This window comes from Pipra filicauda, unplaced genomic scaffold, assembly GCF_003945595.2.
Source record: "Pipra filicauda isolate LSUMZ 115617 unplaced genomic scaffold, ASM394559v2 scaffold48_size3843733_pilon, whole genome shotgun sequence".
Classification (NCBI taxonomy): domain Eukaryota; kingdom Metazoa; phylum Chordata; class Aves; order Passeriformes; family Pipridae; genus Pipra; species Pipra filicauda.
In genome coordinates this window covers 539,946-548,819 of record NW_024104631.1, presented here as the reverse complement: position 1 = coordinate 548,819, position 8,874 = coordinate 539,946, and positions in this window count along the sequence as shown.

The window sequence follows — 8,874 nt, the reverse complement described above, 5'->3', positions numbered from 1 at the left end:
TGGTTGTGTTTTGAGATATCTTCAGGAAATAAATCACTGACACCTGAGCATAGGCCTGATGTTGATAATGAAGCCAGGATTTTGTTTCCTGCTTGTTGACCTATTATCAGGTACTGTGACATGAATTGGCAAGACTTGCTTTTTCTTGCCCTCCCTCCTCCTCCTCTGCCGCTTCAACTCATTTAAATCCAAGCTATTCAAGGCAGGGACTTTGCTTTCAAACATGCTCAGTGTCACATGTGTTCTGTAAACTATAAACAGTAATTTCCTCTGACTCACTCTGTTGTCGGCGGATGGCCATCCACAGGTAATTTGTTACAAAAATCTCGGCTAGAGCACTTGCCTTCTGCTGCTTCTCTGTCCGTATCGCAGCAATAACAAGACAGCTGGGAAAGGGACTGAGAAAGTTGCTATAAATATCACCATCTCATGCAGGAAATATAATGGGAAATGAGGACTGTTACTTGCAGCTGTGACTTAGGCTCTGGCAGAGTCAAGTGAATCGTTTGCCCAATAAACGTTAGGAAAACATGAAAATAAAAACTATATTAAATTCAAATTATAATTTCTTCTTCCTCTCCTCCTTGAAAGCTTGATCGTGGGCTGTAGCTGGGAGGCTCTGACCTATCAAGATGGATTTTTTCAGTAAGATTTTAGAAAATCTGGAAAAGTAGCTGATTACTGTTTTAAACTGTGCCGTTTAGAATACCAGTTGAAATGCTCAAACTCTTGCTTGACTGAACATTAGCTCACTTGGAGTTTTAATGCTGTTTTAATGAATTAATCACAGCTATTAATTGCTCTGTAGACAACTGAACAGCAAAGAAATTACTATTGTTTTCATCTTTATGCCTGCTCTTGTTTTGATGTGGAGTGGTGTGTTTCTGTCCAGCCTAGTTCTGTCTCTATAATTAAAATGTTTTCTTCTTTTCTTATTTGTTCTTACCTGTCCAGAAACCTCATGCACATGATGCACGTGTCTACTGTCAGGATGGAAACGAGAAGTCACTGTGCCTGCCCAACAGCAAACCAAGTGTAGTTGCAGCATAACAATGGTTTCCACAGGGCTACTGACAGAAACTAAACCCTTCTGTCTGCCCTTCACCTTCACTGTCCCTTCACCAGCTTCAAGACAGAGAAGGGGTGCCCATATAAATAGATACTGCCATTGCCCAAACTCACACAGAGGCCTGTGATACACATGCACACCCATATGTACGAACTCTGGTGACGAACGTCCCAAAAACCCACAGATACCTGTGTGATGATCCACAGAATGCACAATGGGTAGGCACTGCAAAGTTACCTTAATCCAGCAGTTGTAGCACTGTGAGGTGCTGGCTCATTTCAGGTTTAGGTGGGCTCAGTCCAGCTGGGAACAAAGTTATTGGGATTCTGGGGATCGTGAGGCACAATGTTGTTATTCCTCCTGGGCAGTCTGAGGCTCTACATGGCGTAAATGAATCTCCAGAGATATGTGCAGGGTCTGTGCTTCAGATCTGTAGCTGGCACAGGGTGCAAATTGATTAGTGAACAAGGGCAGTGATGCCGATGCTCTGGGCTCCTATGGGGTTTTGTCCTAGTTGTTAACAGTGTGAAATGGTTTCCACAAGCTTTGAGGCTATTTGGCTTATTCTCTTGGGCCTTCTTTTGTGTAAAGCGGGCTCACTTCACTGCAGTAGATACTGGAAACACATGATGCTTCTTAGAAGAAGAAGAAGATTCTGATGAAAATTTTCCTTTGATCTGAATGTTAATTGGCAATTTATGCCTGCCTCTTTTCTGTTGCTTTTGACTAATTTTCTCTTTTTTTGCTGTTCTCTCTAGTTTCAGTTTCTTTCTTTTTTTGTCTGACTTACCCTCTGTCCTTCACACCATTTTTTTTCTCTCTCAAATGGAAGATAAGGCACTGATTGCTTTTTAAATCCTATTTCAAAGCTCTTTATGTTCTGATATTTCTCCAGTGTTTATAGCAAAGCAAGCTTATAACAACAAAGCAAAAGCTGACAGAGTGCCTCTGATTTCCATTTTTCCCTTAAAAGCAACAGGCCCATCTGTACATGCTGTCCTTTCCTGGGCTGACAGCAGGAAGGTAATGGGCTGTAAAGTTAGAGGATGAAGATGGACTTGGAGGAGCACAAGCAATACTGAGGTATTTGATAGCAATGCAAGGGGAAGAAGTGGTTGAATTTCGGCAACCTATTTTGTACCTGTCTCTTGGGTTAGAGGGGAGAACTGAGCTATGTACAAGACGTCTTCTAAATTTCCATTTCATAGCAGCAACTCCTCTGCAGTGCATGCCAAAGATAATTTGTTAGGGATTGATGACAAGGTGTTGTGTAATTTCATTCAATAAATAAACACCAGCCTGTTGCCGGTGCTGTCAATATCCTGTGCATTAGCTGCTATTGGAAACAGACTTGAAAGATTGAGCAAAGTTGTCTGAATTGCTTTGACAGAGAACCTGGCATGAACTTGGAGTATGTAATCTCAGTTCTTCCAGTAATTTTTAGAGTGCAGCTACAAAGCAAAGAGCAGTGGGAGAGTGCAACACTGTCCCACACAGCAACATGGGGTAGGGCAAGCAGCTCTAGAAACATAAGGAATTGTCAGTGAGTCACAAAGAAGACCTGGAGAGCAATGCAGTAGTTTGCAAGCACAGAAACTACCTAAGATCACCTACAGAAGGTAAGTTTTTGAGAAACAAGAGGCCTACCAAGACTACAAATCCCTAATTCGACCTTTTGTAATGAGGTAATCATTTGAATGTGAGCATAATAGACATTGCTTGACTGAATAACTCGGCATGGTATAACTGGTAGATTAACCTTGAGGCAGAGAAAACTCACAAAAGTTTAGGACCTGTCAGTCTTTTACCTAGAGATATGTGTTTCCAAGCACAAAATTATGCCTATTTTTGAAAAAGAACAGGAGCAGCTTCATCAGCAAGTTGCTCAGCAGAAATCAGGTAAAGTAAAAGAAATAGGCCAGAAGTTGCTGGAAGACTAACTACAAAAATTTTCTCTATCTGGCTAAAAAGTGAAAGCATTCATGAAAATACATATGCAGGAAGGTAATAATGACAATAATGAAGGTAAAGACTGTCTCTGAGGGAATGCAAAACATGATACAAACATCACACAAGCAATGCAATACCTTCAGTGGTAATTCCTAAAGGACGTAGTTGAAAACAGCCAGAAAAGGCTTCCTCCCTCAGCTGTCCACCTAGAATTTCTACCTGAAAACCTAAAAAAGCATAGTGACCAAGGAGGTAATTCCTCCGTGGGTAAAATTCTGTATTAAAGTTCTCCCTGTCACAGAATCATAATATGAGCTTAGAGATGGTAGCTGCAACAGCTGTAGATATTCTAGACAGGTAGGGGGCAAGGGCAGGCGACGCCATGGCAGTCCTCAAATTACTCTTATCAGAGTTCGTTAAGTGGCAGAGGGGTTTCTTAGGTCTATGACACTCTTCCCTTTCTCTCATTATCTAGTTTTCCAGCAGGAGGTATGTGTCACCCCACAGTAAACACAGCATGGGCATCTTCTCATCTTCCACCCCCCCAAAGCATAGATTCTCTGTCAACACATATCTTTGATCCCTCTGGTCGGTAGATCCTTGGTTTATGCACTCAGCAGTTCAGCTCCTCCTTAGTCCACTGGGGAAAGGGGGCAGCTGCCACCAGATGGAGAATTGTGAGGCAGAGTAGGAGCTGCAACTGATTTTGCTGGCAAAGAAGAAAAGGTCGTAGTGCAGCGCTGAGAAGTGGAAGGCTGCAGGGGGAAGGTGTGGAAAGACAGAGCAACTCCAGAAAAGGCTGACATGTGTCACATCTTGAAATACAGTTAATGGTAATAGTGGCTCTACACACCAATTTTAGGATGAAGATCTTCAAAATACAAGGACTAAGCTTTCTCCAATAAAGACTATGTCTGCTTATTAGAAGAATTATCACTTTTCATTAGGAATAAAAGAATCCTCTTACCCAGCCCTCAAGGTAGAATAAGTAGTGAAGAAAATCATACTCACTACACCTGAGAGGAAGGCAATTTTGGTGGAACTGTATTTTCAAACTCACCAGTGTGTCGCTTCTAGTCGTATAGTGCATTTTCCTATATGTATTCAGTGATTGTGGCCCAGTAGTGGGTTCCCAGGGGCTGGGTGCAATAAGGTGGAACGGGCAGTGAGGCACTGGGGGTATTGTTATAGGGTCGGGTGAACACACGCTTCCTGTCTCTACAGCTTCATCCAGTCAGACAGCTGCCGTTATCTATAATATCACCTCTGCTATCTGAACCTCTATTGTAATCATCTGCTTAAATATAATTTTTGAGGTGAAAAGACCAATTCAGAATGAGTGCTCTCATGTCAAGAGGCAAAGTGGATGTCCCTGCATTCACTTCTTGCGGATACTTAAGTATGTTTTAGCGCTGAGCCTTTCAATGCAAAGACCAGCCATAGCCTGTCCCCTCCTGTGCCTGTTTCTGCTCGCTTTGAGCAGTACTTTTCCATGCCACCTGAGTAGAGGTAGGCTGCTCAGCCTTTCTCAACCTACAATCCACATCATCCCGAGGAATATTTAGCAAGCTAAAGGAGTCTCATGTCCAAGTGTGAACAGCAAATTGTTCCAGTGTGAAGTCTGGTATAAGTAGGTGTACCAAATGAAAAGAAACACAGATTCTAAATGAAGTTCAAGATCATCTTGGTCTCAAGTTTAATTTATGCCTTTTTAAATTGGACAGTACGGATTTGCTCTTACTACTGGGTTGTCATTAATTTTATTTCAATAGATCTATTGCTCAATATGCAAAATATCAGTACAGTTACTTCTTCAGCATAAAATAAAAAATAAATTATAATATATGATAGTTTAGAATTTACAAGTAGTTAATTTTGGATATTGGTTTTCTTTTTTTTTTAACAACTCTGTCAACATGTTAAGCAGTTAAATAAGTTTGAAGAACAGTGTGAAGAAAAAAAATTCTGATTTAAATAGTGCTTACAGCATTTTTGTTTCTATACTGTAAATCACAAAACAGCTGCAGAAGCCAGGGGGAACTGGGCTGGTGGCTGGGCTATATAAGTACCTGTCACCTGCTTTTGTACCTCACTATCAGCCACCAACACCTCCTCTGCTCCCAGCAGGCAGCCTTGGTCACAGCTGAGCCACTGCTGCCTACAGGCAGCATCCCTTGCCTGTGTGCACACAACCCTGGGGAGTGATTCTGCAGAAGCCCCTGGCCCATCAGCCCTGCCCGAATTCATCGTCACAAGGGCTCCTGGAGCAGCTGGTGGTGAGAGCACTGGGATCCATCCCTGCTGCAAGCAAGCATCTTCTGGATGGTATGCTGAGTACAGCAGCACTGGAAATTTCCTTCTAGAAGACCCACAAGATTGGCTGACATTTTTCCAGCAGAGAGTTGGACAGGGCATTCCAGAAGCTGTGTTGCCCTGCAATACAAAGACAATTCTATGATCTGTGCCTAGCATGACAACTAGTACATAAGCTGTTTTACAGCTACAGGGGGGCTGGTTTTTTGTCTGGGGGAAGCACAGCCAGGCAGACAACTGGCAGACAACGTTTCAGTCACACAATGTTAGTCAGCACCATACACAGACCTTCATTTCATTTATCTTCTCCAAGTATCCTCTGCAGGCAAAGGTCAGGGACAGACAGTATATTAGATAGATCCTTTTCTGAGCGTGTATTTTTATGTTCCTATTAAGTATTCTTCCTCAAGAGATGAGGGATCAAGAAAGTTGATTGACAGGAACCACCTATTTAGGCTGCCATTATTCTAAAACCTGGAGCTTCCCAGGAATCCCAGAAGTATTAACATGGCTCTAACCTCTTGTAACCATTAATGCTAATTTTTAAAGAGGAATGTTGGATGCCACACTTATGCTTGCTACAAAAAAAAAATAGCAGGGGAGCGGAGAGGGCTAGAAGAGAAAGCAAGTCACAGAAAAAAGTTATTTTCTTTGGCCATGGAAGTTACTTTTTCACTGTTTTTTCTTTTTCTAAATGCAATAGGACAGGCTGGATGGAAATCACATAAAGAATTCTCCAGCTATATCACAGTGTAGCCTGTGGATCCCGATCTCCCTTCCCCCTTCCCGATATGCAGAAAATATAACAAGAAAATTCAGTAGGTGAATAGTAGGACACAATACAAGTGACTCCAGATGGAGGCTGCAACCATGCTACCTGCTCTTCCAAAACTTTGTTCCTTTTGAAGGCCTCTTAAAGCAAGGCATGTTTCTTTTACATGTACCTGACACGTTTTGGGAACATTTATCTTTCAAGAAGATCAAAAGGGCATTTCTAATATCAACCATTTGTCCTGTGGTATTAGCAGTTCACAAATTTGTTTCCATGTTTAAATGACAGCTTTGCTTCCACAGTTGCTCCACTTTGGATCATATTGAATATCTCAACCTACAATATTGTTACTGTAAAAGTCTGTTGAAAGATTTAAATGAACAAAACTGAGGAAGCAAAAAACCACAGCTGCAACAGTTTTTACAATTTGTCTGCTTTCATCTACTTGTATTGTATTCCCTGTTCTTCTCTAAGCACATCACTGTTGTATTGAAGCTTCTCCTGCAGATTAATTAGCAAAGAAATGAGCATGCTTTATCCATTCTTTTTCCCTCCCTATCCTTGGGGTATATACAGATATTGGTCAGCTTGCTCTTGAAAATTATACACTTTGTGATGTTATTTATGAAGGTCAGATTAATTAAGTATTGCTTTATGTATAACTGCAGTTTGGAGTGGTGTTAATGATGTTTATGTTAGCGTTCGATTTCCAGTTCCACAGTCATTGAGAAAACAGTTCTGTTGTAAACAATCCCCTTGTGCCAAGAACACATGTGCCAGGTGAATGAGGTCATGAGTGATGAATATAAATTAGGTAAGTCGGGAGGACAAACATTAGTCTCCTTTGGGATTCTTTAAAAGAATCAAAAAAGTCTGCTGGGGAATTCCTTGCTAAATTGTATGCAGTTTGTAAGGTATTCAGGTTGGAATATACTTCTCACACAGAAATATAAGACACTTTAAAATGCAGGGAACAAAAGAAATGCAAGCATTATCAGAGTTGCACTGTCAATCCCAAGGTTGTTAAGGTGACTTCTTAGCCAAAAGAAAAACGGAGTATGGATTTCTCCATGAAATCTACTATAAGGGAACTCCACCTTAGTCTAGAAGGGCTTTTAGTGTTCACATAGTGAACATAACTGTGACTGAACAGGACCATATCATGAATTCAAGGATTCTCAAGGTCCCCTACCAACATGTTTAACTTTCATCTTACAAGGAGTTAAGTGTAGATGATTTTTTGCACTCATGTCCTCACTTCACCTCAGTCTTGAGAGTTATATTGTGAAAGACATTTATCTCTGTCTGCTTTGCTTTATCTCTATACTGCTTTGAAAGTCTCAACATCTTCTGTGGTGGAAGTCTATAAATAGTCTATAGTTATTATCTGATTAATCTCCTCTTTCGTGTCATTTGATATTGTTGGAAAGACAACACATATAGACTGTCCTGTACGTGAAAGAGGAAAGGAACACGTCTGGTTGCTGCTTTTTCCTGTCCACATCTTATTTTAACTTCTGCTAATAACATAATTAACATACTTTTCTTAGATGAATCGCTAATCAACTTCCATTGCTATCACCATAGCAGCTAGCATTTTATTATGTACAATTTCTTCCTCTTACTTCCTTGTACCTCCACCTCTGTAGCACTGGACTCAAAATGCCACCAAAGACATAGTTCAGATCAATTCAATTTCAAGACTAATCCTTGGTTTTCTCATCCTTTTACTGCATCAAATTCAAGTTCTTTGTTCTCACCCTGAAAACTGCATAATCCCTGCCCACAATTCTGTTTCCATTTCCACCTACTCACTACTTCTAATCTCCTCTCCAATATTATTTTCACGCCCTTCTGCACACCCTCTTGCCTGGGGGATTTTGGTTTTTCTTTCCTTTTTTTTTTTGGTAAACTGTTTTATACAAGTCAATGACTGCATATTAACTAGTGAGAAAAAGTAATTTGAATGAGTTTTTCAGTTACAAATAATTATCTCTTAAATTAAAAAAACAAACACAAAATGCAGGCATTTGTACTAAATAAATATCTAAATATCTAAGTCAAATATATGGAATTATTTTATTCAGACTGCTCAGGAAGGGTTTTTTGTTTGTTTTAATATTTGTCCTAATATTACACCTTTAAGATGAAACCCATGTTTTTATCTTCTTTTAATGTGAATAACATGAAAAACCTGTAGTTTCACCCAGCACGGAACACCACGCTGAAAAAAAAATTCGAATTTAGAAGAAGAGAGCAGCATGACCTTCAACTGCAGCCAGCAGAACCTGGTGGAGCTTGACTGCGCTGCAAACCAAGTCTCACAGAATCTGCATCTGTTTTTACTGGAGGCAGTGATGTAAAATAGGCTTTAAAACATGCCATGATAAAGTCTGTTAATTATATTTCATAAAACTTTTATGCTTTCTACCTCACTGACACACGATGTTTTCCCATACAAGGGAGAGCTCTGTGCTCTCATCCCTTTACAATAGCACATTGCAGGAAGGTTCTGACACATCTCCACCTTTTTTGTCACGTCAATTGGTAACCGCGGGTAATGTATTAAAAAGGTTGTGTACAAACAGGTGCTTAATATTTAATATGTTTTTGTAAGCGCATGGGAAAGGCAAGATAAGAGCTAGATATTGCCATATTTTGGCATACTTTGACAGGCTGAGAATCACAGAGGTTGTTAGGGTTGGAAGGGACCCCTGGAGATCATCCAGTTCAACACCCCTGCCAGGGCAGGGTCCTCTAGAGCAGGTGA